This window comes from Marmota monax, unplaced genomic scaffold, assembly GCF_021218885.2.
Source record: "Marmota monax isolate L192 unplaced genomic scaffold, Marmota_monax_Labrador192_F-V1.1 WCK01_AAM20220418_F8-fsc00017, whole genome shotgun sequence".
NCBI lineage: Eukaryota > Metazoa > Chordata > Mammalia > Rodentia > Sciuridae > Marmota > Marmota monax.
In genome coordinates, this window is record NW_026695241.1 from 15,954,586 (window position 1) to 15,969,102 (window position 14,517).

Below are 14,517 nucleotides of genomic sequence, written 5' to 3' on the forward strand. Positions count from 1 at the left end.
TCTTGTTCTGTTTTCTTTAAAGCCAAGTGCATTGTCATTGTAAATAAAATTGGGAATCTGTTAATAAGAAAAAGAGACAGTGAATTTTGGTGGGCATTAGAAGTTTCTTTCAAAGGTTGTATAAAGCCTGGTCCCCTTTCCATCTCTTGCTACCCTATGGCCAGCTTTCCTTTTCCCTCAGCTTTCTAGTTTCCCAAAGATCAGTATTATGCAGAGAAGGGAGATGTCCTTGGAGTTGCACTTCAGCCACCTGAAGTGTGTTACCTAGGTACACAGACATATCCCTAAGGGCTCACAAATCCCTAGTCCACATTCACCACCCTCGTTAGACTTCTGAACTAGTATGTTTCTTTTCAACACTCAAGAACCACTAAAAAGCCAAATGTACAGGTGATACAAAGCAAGGGATGGAGATGTAAAGGGGCAAAAAAGCATCTAATGTGTTTAGCTGTCTCAGGCTACAGAATTTACAAGGCTTTAGTACCAGGGCTGATTCATGTAAGTCTCTGGATGCTCTAAATTTATACAGTCCCCCCAAAATAGCATCCAACTTCAGTGCCTGTCTATTTATTACTACAGAATATATTTTTTCATAGCCTACCTCAATTGCTATATATTAACAAGATTGAAAGTCCCCAAATTTAAAAACCACTGAGAAATTGTGCTTCTTAAGAGATAAGGAATTTTCTCAGAGTTGATTGCTGCTGTCTTGCTTGCTACTCCTCTTCAACTTTCAATACTCTTGTATCATGGTGCATAATTTGGCCAACATTATCACTCTAAGTAGTGTGTGTCTATTTTGATTAGTTTTTACATAGCTATCAACCAAAAACAATTTCTATTTTGCCTTTGTGACTTAACTTGTAACATATGCATTTTCTGTAATATTTTACTTCTATCTCATCTCAACTAGCACAAAGAGGCCATCTATATATTTGGATCAGTCTTGCTCTTCATTTCCTTTTTTTTTTTTTTTTTGGTAATAGGGATTGAACCCAGGGGTGCTTAACCACTGAGCCATATCCCATATCCCACTGAGCCCTTTTTATATTTTAATTAGAGATGGGGTCTTGCTAAGTTGCATAGGCCCCTGTTAAATTGCTGAGGCTGGCTTTGAACTTGCAATCCTCCTGCCTCAGCCTGCTGAGCTGCTGGGACTATAGGTGTGCAACACCACACCAACTTCATTTACTTTTTAAAAGAAAAATATGTTGAGACTAATTAAAACTGCACCGTAAATTTTATTTCCCAAGAACTGACCCATGACCTTCCGAAGTGCATAGTCTTGTCTCAGGTAGTCATCCCACAAACCCAGAGCTGACTATGCCCCTCGGTGCCCCTGATAGAAAACCTCCATACTCTAGAGGGGCAGCATCACATTCCCCTGGCAAATCGCTCTCTACCAGGGAAGTTTTACCATCTTCAGGCATTGGCACCTTCAGTGCAGGGCACACAGCACTAGGGCTGAACGGGCATTGTGTTTTTCTTCAGCCCCACAAAGGTTTTAAGAAATAACACAGATGGTCTTAGAATAAAAACAATTTCTTTGCCATGATTTCTCAGGAAGGTGGCATGGCAAGAACTATCATGCCTACTAAGGACAGACTTGAGTCTATTGGAAAAGGCCATACATACTCTTAAGCAGGAGTTTAAATTGCTAATCCTACCAACACGGATATGTATGAGGCACCTATAAATTTTGAAACATTACATTAGACAATGTGGGGGCTACCAAGTGCTTCCTATTTAAATGAAATAACACAGGTTTAGTGACTAGCGAAGTGAATGACACATAGTAGGATATCAACAATTGCTGAATTCCCTAGCCTCCTTTCCTCTTCCTTTCCCTTGAGGATTTTACAACTTAATTGCAGAAAAAGGCTATAAACATGCAAATTGTTCAATGCCAACATAAAATTTAAATAGCCATACAAACATTTTCACATGTTAATTACCTAATACCACCACCTGAAAGTTTATTAAGTGCTTCTCAGTATTTTCAAACATGCAGTGAACTCAGATAACAAAAGCTTCTTTAAAGACAAGCTGTTAAAGATATAGCATGCCTTATGTTTATTGGTTTTGATTTTTTTTCTTGGTATCACAATCTTGATGCCAACAGTTAGATCATATATACACATCACCAGTGTACTATTTGAAACACTATCTGTACATTCTTAATTTAATTCCAAAACATCTCTGCACAGTAAGCACCACAAAGACACTATGTCTGTACTATTCATTTTGGTATTTCTAATGCAATCAAAGTGCATGTTTAATCAATATTTGATGACTGTATGAATTAATAAAAATCAACTGAATCCACACCGAGAAGTTAAAAATGATACCATTTACACAGTGATGTATAGAGGTCAATAGGGATGATTAGTAAATTATCAGCCTGTTTCCTTCTCATTAAAGATAGTGATAATTCCTGACTAATGTTACAGAGTCAATTTGTTTAGTTTTCTATGTTGTATGAAGTAGTATTCCTCTTCTTTCTTCAAATCAAATCATAAATATTAACTTTTTCCTCTGCTTGTGATCAAAGTAGATATCAATTTATTCCTTCCCCAAACTTCAACCCAACAAGCCCAGGAAGATTTTGATTTGCCTTTATAAGGTTGTAATCTCATGCCCTGCATCTGGATTTCCTCTGAAGTAATCTGTATTCTGGCTTGTGACTGTGGCAATGAGCCCCCAAACTTTTTTGTTACTTCCAGTTTGAAGTGTGGATAATGGTTTTTGCATTCGCGCACCCCTGGGGCAGCGATCCAGTGCCACATGGTGGACCCTTTTTCCCCAAATAAATTCGCCACACTGAGTCATAGTGAAGGAAACCTATAGGTTGGAGTAAATGACCAAATGCACTGAAAAAGATCAGAAATTGGAACCCAAGTCTTCTGACCAGCACTCCATTTTCTTTTTACTATAATGCAATGCTTCTCTTTGAAAGACTGAGCCAAAAATAAAAAAATATGAGCACAAAGGAGAGAACGGGAAGAGGAAGGTCACTGGAAGGTGAATTACACAGGAGAAATTTTGCAGGGTATGGGTTCTGGAATTGGGATGTGAAAAGTGAGGCCTATTGAAAATGACTGATCAATAAACCTTTTGTCAATGCACTCCCTGACATTCTTACATAGGCTTGTCCCCCCACTTTTTCTTTTGAAGCATATAGAAGAAATAAATAAAGACAAATAAAATAGGTAGTTTTTCAATATATATAGTTTTGAATTGTGTTCCATTTCTGTTTGGCACCTCTATTCACTAACATGTTGCCCCATGAGATAGAAGACTGGAGGTGACTTAGGCTTGCTAGACATCAACCATTGCCAGCCAGGAGAGCAGCGAGCAAGTATCAACAGAAATTCCTGAGTATCAGCTTCCAAGACTTATCCACAGAAAGCCGCTGCTTATCCCTACTATACCATAACTGAGAAGCAGTAGAAGGCCACCTGTACCTCAGTTCTTTTTGTTCATTTTAATTGACAAAGGAAAAGATGATAGGGATCATTGTGCAGCAATACCAGAGTAGCCGATTCACCATCTCCAATATCTTTGCCAGGTTCTGGAACTTTCTCCAGCCCTTTTTCCCGCCATCAATTTCATCACTTAATTATCAGCAATCCAAATCCAATACAAAATTTTAACAATATTAGGTAAAAAGGAGAAAAGATTTAAAAAAATGTAGATTTGCCCCAAAGTCACCAAAGTCTTGGATTTTTTTCTACCATTAATTCCTCTGGAATAATTATATTGGTCATACAAAATTATGAACCATGGTGTTTCCAGAAGACTTCATTAGATCTAGCAGCTATGTACAACAAATGTCAAGCCAAATCACAGCAACTGAGTTGAAACAAAAATAAAACTTGAAACATCCAGGGACATCTGTCAATAAAATCAGATGTCAACAGCCTTAAAATATGATCAATGTGATCCCATGGGGAAAACATTTTTACAGGATCACAGACCTTCAACTGCTCTGAAAAAGATTTTGTGGATTAATATCAAATTACTTGGCTCTAACTGCCATCTTCCCTGTGGTCTTGAAAAAGTATATTCCCTCTGCTTGAATTACCTCAATTCCTTTTCTAACAGAAAAGATGAGTTCCCAGAAACCAATTTCTCTCTCTCTCTCTCTCTCTCTCTCTCTCTCTCTCTCTCTCACACACACACACACACACACACACACACACACACACACACACTGCTAAGTCACAGACAAATACTGGATTTATTTCTACTGTGTTTCTGGCTTCTTGAGTTATATTTTGCCAGAACAGTTAGAATATTGCCTGGAGATCTACACAATGTCTCTCTATCTCTCTGGGATCAAAATTTTACACATGCTGAATATTTCCTTTATCTTTCCCAAGTGTGAGAAGAGTGAATTGTAGGTCAAGAGGAAGGTTCTCTTTGTCAAAAACTCAGTGTTTTCATCTGAAAAGAGTATCTACTCACAGTTGGCTGGTGTCATCTGTGGCAGGGTGGGGAGTTGATGGGCATTTTTTTCTGGCCTCTCGCCTAGAAGCCACTGGACTTTTGAATTGCCAAGGGCTCCTGTTAGCAGACAGAGATCCAGGACTCAAGAGAGTCTCAGTCTGCCATTTTGGGACCTCGGGTCTCTCTATTTACAGTCCTGAATTAGTGGGGGTCTCAGAGCCTGTAGGGCAGGCTGCCCTGCCTACACTTGTGATGTGTATACTGGGTAGCTGAGGTGGACAAGGACTTGCTAAGTCTGTAAGAGGGACACCTGGTATTTTGAGACATGTACTCTGAAAAAGTAATATTTGGGGAGTGTTTCAACCTTTTATATCAATGGTTTTAGAAAATAAAATTATAAACTTACAATAAATATATATGTCATTCTCTGAATTCTGTTGCCTCCATCATCTGTATGAACAGCTTTCAAACATTATTTAATGCTAAGTCCACAAATATATGTTTTCTTATGACATGGTAAAACAAACACAAACACAAGTGTGCAAAAATGCAAAAAATCACATGTGCACATGTATACACACACACACACACACACACACACACTCACACACATCCCCGGCCTGGAAGTATAGCTCAATGGTACAGGGAAGGCCTAGCATGCATGGTGCCCTGGGATCAATAACTGGCACTGCAAAAAAAAAAAAAAAAAAAAAGGAATAAGCCATATCCATACAAAACTGTTACAATTTACTTACAAAAGCTCAAATGTGAAACAATGCAAAGAAGTTTAGAGGTGAGTTTATTAGGTTATGAGAGCCTTAACCTAATCAGGGCATTATCCACTCGAATGGATTAACCGGGTGGTAACAGTAAGTAGGTAGGGTGTAGATGGAGGAGGTGGGTCACAGGGGCATTGACTTTGGGTTATATATCCTTAGTGAACAAGAGTTCTCTCTCTGCTTTCTGATTGTCATGTCTTGAGCTGCTTTCCTCTACCATTACTATATGCACAATGTTCTGCATTACCTTGGATCCAGATGATAGATGGAATCAGCCATCTATGGATTGAGACCTCTGAAACTATGAGTGCCAAATACAGTTTTCCTACTCTAAAATTTTTCTTGTCAGGTCTTTGGTCACACGGATGAAAAAGATGACTACAACAGTAACTTAAATACTTCATGTATAATATTTAACCTTTTTTTCAAAGCAAATTTACTGAACTAGATTACTTATAACAGCATATTATATATAGAACCGCATGATACCACCTCTGCTAAAATTCTTTTTCATTGTTTTCTTCTAGTAAAACCTTATGAAAGGGTGTCCAATCTCATCTTTCCCTTTGGACCACAATGTGGCTAAAACAGTGACCCACATATATTGTAATTATTTGTTATATTCATATTTTCCCTACTTCATGGAATTTCATGAAAACCATGACTCTGTATTACACATCTTACTATCCCCCAAATCAGAATATTATATGATACCTAGTAAATGCTTAACTAATGCCAATATGAACAAAACTCAGTACAATGAGAATCATACTGGGAATCATACTGTTAGGAGATGGGGCATGGGGAAGGACAGAAAAGGCACAAGAGAGTTGCCACACCCAGGGTTCTCAGGCTACCTGATTCTCCTTCTGAAACCTCATCCTGTCAGGGAAAGTGGACCATCTTGCAGTTAAAGGGAGGAAAACAGACCAGCACCAGCAAAATTCAAAATCCTTAAGTGGAAGTCCTGATCTTGAGAATCCACAATAGCCCAAGGGGCTGACCTTAAGTAAACCTGTTGCTAGTAACATATCACTGCAGTTTGCTCCCATTTGCGGGGAGGGGGTCAAGGGAGAAACTTTATGCATGCACAGTAGGAAAGAAATTGAGTCAAGTTCAGCTGTCAATCAAACCCAGAACCATCTAAGGATGAAGCAGGAGAACTAGCATAGCTCAATAAAAACGAGCTCTGCTGCATAGACCCAGCTTTGAGGCCTTCTCTTCCACTCAACCCTCTCTGCTTTACAGAGTGTACTTTCACTTTCAGTAAATCTATGTGATGGCTGCTTTTCCTGTGTGTCTTGCTCAATTCTTTGTTCCAGATGCCAAGAACCTAGACCAGGGACTGCCTGGGGACCCTGTGTCCATGCACTGGCAATACTACTACTTTGTAAAATCTAGTTCATGCAGAGACTTATTAGTGAAGAGCATAACTGTGACCCTGAGAGATGGTCCATCCTAATTCCTAACTGAAATGAGTCAGGTTATTGCCACTGTCCCCACATTCTCAAGCTCAGACAATGCTGGCAGCTGCTGCTGATCATACATGACATTACATAATTAGAAATATATGTATAAATGTGGCAAATTTATCATATCACCTGAAGGTGTGAACCTCACAGCCATTTCTACCTCTAGCCTTTCCCCTACACTTTTCTTTAATACTATTTTTCAAAATAAGGAATCAGGGCTTCTACAGTTTTTGTTGTTGTTGTTGTTGTTGTGTGTGTGTGTGTGTTTTTCCTTTTTTTTTTTCCCTTTGGTCTCCACGGTAATTGAGTGTCCACTGGGGAAGAAGGGAGAAGATTGAAGAGGTGGAACGAGTGAGCATTTCATCATGAAGATTTATCCAGAGGTAACAAAAAAGACATTTGTTAATTTCCCTCCCGAGTGGGTTTTTGGAGGCTTTCCAATGCTCAAACAAAAAAGTCTCATTAGCTAATTCTGGAGCAAACAACTGTTACAAAGCCACATCCTTGAGTTCGGGCCCCTTCTACTGTAGAAATCATAGAGCCCCTACATCAGCCTGGCATGATTAACCAGCACTAACCACACAGTGTACACACTCCCACATGCCTTTTGACCCATCACTTTGGGTAACGAATGGCTATTTATCTCCTGCTCCGTTTTCTGGCCAACAAAGCACAGCAGCTTGGGCACACAAAAGGAGATGGGTCAAATGATGCCACAGTTAATTTTTCTTCTTCTTCTTCTTCTACTTTTTTTTGGTGCTGGGCATCAAACCCAGGGCCTTGTGCATGCAAGGCAAGCACTCTACAAACTGAGCTATATCTCCAACCCACCACAGTCAATTCTATGTAGGATTTTGACCGCATATGCGAAAACACGCAAGGACTGCAGAATCAAGTAAAGCCCAGTGTGGGATCCTGTCCATACCCTCACACTCTTCTACCATTTAGCAATATGCAGGATGTGACCAGAGAGAAGGATCAGGTAATCAAGGTTTCTGATAAAAAAGTGAAATAACAAGTAAGAGCTCATCGTGACATAGACTCAGATTCCATTCCTGGATGGCTATCAAGGTGACCACAAAAAGAGCAATAGCCCCAAACCCTCTCAACTGATACATACACTTAGGCATGCTTGCCCACCAGCCTATGAATGATACTTAAGAAGAAGGGATGAATGGTCATCATTATCACCAAGAATGATGGACTCTCTAGATTCACACTGGCTACAAATCAAAGGATGCATTTGAAGGATAAAATGGGGGTGGTGCAAACTTCTGTTATGAGACACAAAGGACACAGTAGCCCCTCCCCTCCTATTCCAAATAGTATATGGTTATTTAGTTAGATAAGGGTGAGGTTTTCAGCTCCTATTCATCGAATTAGAATTTTTAAAAAAAAATTACTTTGGATGGTATAAGCAATATAAAAAGAATTCCAATGAAAAATAAAATCATTCTAATGCTTTTCCATTTCTATTTGTATTCCCTTTCTCCCACTCCCTATAGCAGGCCATTTCAACACCCGTAAGACCAGAGATGTCTCAAGGGGTGTAGTAAATACTGATCATTCATTTCCCTTGGTTTTAACAAACCTTTATCCATTGGAGAAATTCTCAGCATCTCATGAAATGGGGTTTTATTTTCAAATTCTTACTGACTACCTTCTCTGTGCAAGGTTTTAGTTGAACCAAGAGAAGAAAGTTTCTATTGCTAATCACAGAGGAGATAAATGTGAAGAAATGACAAAAATAAGGTCTGATTTTAATAAGGGCCACAGACATGCAAATCAGTATTAAAGACCGCAGAAAAGGAAATCAATACTCTGCTTTTACAGAAAAAGCAACACGTGAAAAAGGCATTAGATGATCCAGGGTAGGCCAAAGAACCTATCAAGGTCAAACAAACAAACAAACAAACAAAACAAAACAAATCCTAGAAAAAGGCACTGAGGCCTTCAAGATCAGGATGCATGGGGGATGATAGGACCATTGTGGTGCTAACTGGGGGCTCAAGAGGGAAATATCACAGGAAGGAGGCTCAAAAGATGAATCAGTGTTGAATTCTACAATTAAGAGACTGAGTTCATGCGCAGCTTCCTCCTGCTCCCCCTGGCCAATGGAATGTCCTGACAGTCTTTTAGCAAAGCAAAGTTATTATGTGGTCTCAAGAAAACAACTCTGGAAAACTTGTGAATAATAGATTGAAGAGAAGACAGTTTAGAGGCAAGAGTAGCAGCTCAGAGCCTACTGTAAAAGTTCTTGTAAAATATCAAAGGGCAGAAAATGGACTAGATCCCAGATGTGTTCTGGACGTTGAGGCATGGCCACTGGTTGGTTAGGAAGTGAGATGAGTCAGTATTGATATCTCAAAACTTCCAGTCTCTGTTCACTGGAAGTAAGCATCTGTGGAATAAAGGAGACTAAACCAAACTGAGCCTCAATAAAATGCCAACAGATAGTTCCTGCAGAGACACATGGCAGGTAATTAAAGATGTGGTTACAAGTTAGATTTGGGCATATTGACGAATGACAAGATATTGTTCATCTATAAAAAGATATATTTTAAAGAAAGTTACAGGAAATAGGCTTATCTCTAATTTGCAAGTATATTCTGGTCCTCAGTAGAACTGGTTAAATCATTTCCTACTTATGTGTTTAGATAATATGGGATTTTGTCTTTTGCTAATCTTTAGCTAAATTTCTATCTTGCAAGACAATAGACAAGTAACTATGAAACCCCACCAAGAACTAGCCAAAAAACTCCCACCAGTTTGCTCCAATATTGAGGACACTCTCAGGAATGGGACTGGAAGAGGTAGAGATAACCAAGAAGGGGAATGGTATTTTAAGGAAAAAAAATATGAGGAATTACAATGTACACTATTAGAAAACTTGGAAATGACAAAACAAATTTGGATGAGCATTTGTTTTTTTAAGTTCAAAAACAAGTCAGATGGAAAGAAACAACAACCACTGTTAATAAACTCAGGAGCAACTCTCAGAGCAATAAGATAGTTTTATGGCCTGCACCTATCTCCTATGACATAATTTCATAATTCCATATAGACAATACATGAAAACCACATGGTGCTATGAAATTGTTAGCCAAGAACTAGGCAACTAATCCTATTGGTATAATAGTAGGATTATGAAAAGTCTACTAGGATTCTAAAAGTATACTTATAGAATCAGAACTCTTGCAGTAGGTGGATCATATTTTGCTCAAAGGTACTTTAGCTTTATCAGTATTTTAAATAAAAGAAATTTTTAAAAATAAGTAATGAATTCAAAGAGTTAACATTGAAATCTTGAGATCTGGCTTGTCTTTAGAAAAGAAGAAAAAGGCATAGCACTGGCCTTTGGCAGCATCTAAGCAGTGACTGTCCCCTTTAGATTAGGTTCTCCAGGATGCCACAGTCTCCACCATTCTCTTTTGTCCCTTTGACACAGAGTTCAAGAATTACTGCCAATCTGAACTATTTTCCTGACTCCTGGTCCAATGGGATCATTTATTTGATAACTTTATAACCTCTGCTTTAATGTCTTGAATTAAAAGTGACATCTAAGATGACATTACAATGAAGATCATCACAATATGTTGCTACATCTGCTCTAGGAGAGGTGCTGGCTATGTGGTATGCTGGATCAAAGGGTGTACACCCTAGGGAAGAAGGGTCAGCATGAAGCTGCAAAGGATGGCTTCATTGGATACAGTAATGGGGGAGAGTCACAACTTGGAAATGAACAAAGATGAAGTTGAATAAAAGTGTGATGGACTCAAGCTATTTGCCCAGACATCTTTATCCATAGGCCACTTGGGGAGTCTTGAACTTCCGTCAAAAACAAAGCAACAAAAGACAGAAACAGAATCCAATTCCTCACAAAAGGACTAGTGAGTTGCTTATCTCTAATTTGTAAACCTATTTATTGGGGTCACTCTCACCATATTTTTCCCTTATTTCTCCTTCCCTTCCGTTTTTCCTTCTTTCCTTCTTCCTCCTTCTCTCATTCTCCACTTTGTGGTTTCTGTCATTATAGATGATCCAGGCTCAACTTGTCTATTCTCTGCCCAGCCTTTCTACAAGGGTTCTGGTCCGTTTTGTTAGAGAACGGCTTAGAAACCATGGCCTGGATGCTAATACCCTGGATTTAGAAGTAGCCAGGAGACTTGGGACCCTGTAGCCCACTCTCTCCAACTCTTGCATTCTCCTTTGCAATGGGATTTCAGTCTCTTCCAGCTTTCCTGTTTGAACTCCACTGGCCTCACATCTCTCCCCTGCTGAAGCACTTGATCCTGCCTCTTTTCTCTTGTGGCTTAACCAGGCCAGTGTCTTCATAGAGTCTAGTGTTTGACCTTAACACATTTTAGGGTTTTATCTTCCATTGAATTTTAACATTGTTACTTGTGCTGTGATACTCTCTCCTTCAGGGTCTGATCTCCAACCTTGTGCATCTAAAGCCTGGAAAACACTCTTTCTCTCATTCAGAGACTATTCAAGGACCTAGATAAATTTGGCTGGCCACCTTGGAAAATCTCAAAAGATCTCCAAGCTTAAAAAGAAATAAAAGATAAAATAAGGTTCACAAACCAGGGAAGAACATCAAAGGGTACATTCTCCTATAAGTAGACATATAGCATGATGTGATGGTAAAAGACCAGGGACTGAATTCAAACTTTAAATCTCAGCAACAGCCATTTAACTTCTCTGTCAGTTTCTATGATACAATGGAGAAATTAATTCCCAACTAAAGCAATTATTTTTGGTGTCAGCTAAATAAATACAAGCAGAGTGCTCAGGACAGTGCATGGAAGAGAATAAATATGATATAAACATTTTTTTATTGTTTTATTATTTTTTGTTGTTGCTATGTATAGTGTCAGGTAAATTGAAGGATGGGACTGAGTCTAATTTACAAACCTAATGACCCATCGAGTGAAGTTTTATTTTGTTTTATTTTGAGTTGGGGGTGTGGAACATTTATAATCTGAGCAAGAACAGGAAAAGTTTAGGAGTATTGCTTAAAACAGAAAATATGATGACACAAAGGAAGTAGAGCTAGGTACCTTTTCTTTTTTTTTCACAAGAGAAATGGTCTCCATTTAGAAGAATCATAGCACATATCTCTATCAGGGAAGATAAGCTCACAATAGTACAGGTAGGAATTTGAGAGCAATTAGATCCTCTAAATGAATTCCCAGTTTGGTGCTGTCCTGACATACAAAGAGGACCTGCAAATATGATTGTGGCATTTTTGTTAGAAGTCCTTAAATCATGATGGAAATAGATAAAAGAAGTTGGAGACCAGGAAATGAATGATGGCCCAATTTTCAAAAGGGGAACAGGCAGGGTATAGAGTAGTTGTCCTAAAATATTGAAAAAAAAAAAAAAACTAACATGGGGGAGAAGGATTAGAACTTTAATGTCTATTTCAAGAATTCAGTTAGGATCTATGACTAAGAGACATAGAAGGTTAATTTAAGAAAGAATTTTTCTGAGAATGGGAGCTGTCCAAATATAGAAGAGACTGAATTAGGTAATACTGAGATTTAAAGGAGGTGATTCTTGGAGGGTGCTTCCTATCCCAGGTCTACCTACCTCTCACATCCCTGCCTTTGCTCTGCCTCAGGGAGGAAGGATTTGATAATCTGGTCAAACCCGAAGCCATTCATTTGACCTCCCTCCACATGGGATACAGTCACTGGACCTCAAATGCACAGACCTCGTGTTCTTCCGCTTCAGTGTTCTACCTGACGTCCATCTTTCTCTGCTTCCCCCAACCCTCATGCCACTGAACTCATCCAACTTTCCTGGTGTCAAGAAGCCTGTTTTGAGGAAACCAGAGGGGATTCTGCTTAGGCTTCAAGCCTAGATAGAGACCGATTCAAAAGCTCTGCTGTGTGAATAACAGAGGTTCCAGGGCTGTTAGTAATATGACCCTCTGACACCCCTTCGGCCATATTACCAGCTCCCCCAGAAGCCTAAACAAGCAGAGTACGATGCCACCTTTCTCAGAATCCTGGCTAACATCCCATCCAATTGAGCCAGAACCTCATCTTAACCACTAGTAGGAAACCCAGTCACTGGAGCACAAGATGAATGGTTTTCTGTCAGAAACATTCCGGGGGAAATTCCTGCATTGCCCAGTGCTCTTTAAGATTCTGTAGCAAGCTGTCTGATAACCATGACCTCTCTTTCTGAAGATGATATTGGGTTGCACATGAAATCCCTGATCACATCTCCACTGCCACAACTGAATTTGTCTCCTATATCTTGTACACCAATGAGACTATACTGCAGATGAGATAATGAGTTTAATCTTGTCTTGTAAAATCTCTGCCTTTTCCTAACCTTCACTTTTCACTACCAATCATTTTTTATTGATTTAAATAATAATAATAAGTGACAGCAGAACACATTACAATTCTTATTACATGTATACAGCACAATTTTTCATATCTCTGGTTTTATATAAAGTATGTTGACACCAATTCGTGTCTTCATACATGTACTTTGGATAATGATGTCCATCACATTCCACCATCCTTGCTAATCCCCTGCCCCCTTCCTTTCTCTCCCACCCCTCTGCCCTATCTAGAATCCAACTATTCCTCCCATGCTTCCCCTCATTTTGATGTTGACTCAAAAAAATATTTTTTAAAATTATATGTTGTTGTTTGAGTATTTAAATTTTAAAAGAATTATTTGGTGTTTATACTGGGGCCGGGGCATGCCATCAGGTTTTGGATAGAGAACCTTCCAATGAACAACCAGGAATGCTTAATCTTTGCTGTTCCTATACATCTTGACTTGAGACTTTATGCCTGGAGGTTAATTGGCCTGCTTCAATCTTTTCTCCTGCTTATATATTTTATACTCAAAGACTCCAGATGCCATGTCTGGGTCATTTCTTTTACCATCTAAGAGACTGACTCAGGCTATGAATCAGTTGTCAAAGTGTCCTGGACAGCACTTTATCTTCTAAGAGAGGGTCATACTCTGATAATTTCAGCAAGTTTTCTCTAAACATAAAATGACACTAAGAAATAGAAAGACAGGTAATGGGTTTGGTTGGGACTCCTCACCCAAACTGGAAATAGAGTTTGCACTTGATGATGATAATGATATTAGTAGTGATGGCAGACGGGGGAGTTAGGGGGAACTGGAGTTTGACTAATAGCCCTGCACTTCCTATTTCCTGTGAAACTCAAGTGATTACCCACATCCTAAATAACAACCAGGTGATCCTTCTTTTTCTGTTCTAAAGTATAAAAAGGAATAAAAAGAGAAATTTGTCCCTGGAGTGACATTTTCTTATGCAAACTAATGTAAATCACACATCTCAGTGTTGAAAGCCTGTCTTACAAGCATTTCCAAAGCACAAAGCAAATCTCTGCTAACAGGTTAACTTGCACCAGGCTGCTACTGGAGAAGGACTTTCAGTACTTCAGAGAGGGCTGCAAAATAATTTCCATGCTAGGAACAAAACTGTACCTAAATATCACGCTGCATTAAGGGATTAGTGCTAGCTTAAAGTATTCTGTCCTCTCCTCACAACCAGAGAAGATCTTTTGATCTAATCTACGTGGTAATTTAATTTTAATGGAAGTGGAAGAATCAAAAGGTTGCACAGAGTTTAGAAATAGGGACCAAGTCAGTGGAGAGATGAAATCTTTTCATTGCTGGGCAGGGATCTGTCTGTTAACTGTTGAGGGTGCCCTGCTTGTTACTGTATGTGCTTGGCAGGACTCTTCGGGGGTCCTGAAGTAAATATAAAAATTTAAACTCGGGGATGTTGGAACACATTTGAGGATCTGCTG

The 14,517-nt window shown here is 39.1% G+C and overlaps 1 protein-coding gene across 29 annotated transcripts in view; it reads right to left on the bottom strand.

Moving 5' to 3' along the window:
* Positions 1–14,517, bottom strand: part of Nrxn3 (neurexin 3) — a 1,577,562-nt gene that overhangs the window by 225,244 nt on the left and 1,337,801 nt on the right. The window lies entirely within an intron of this gene.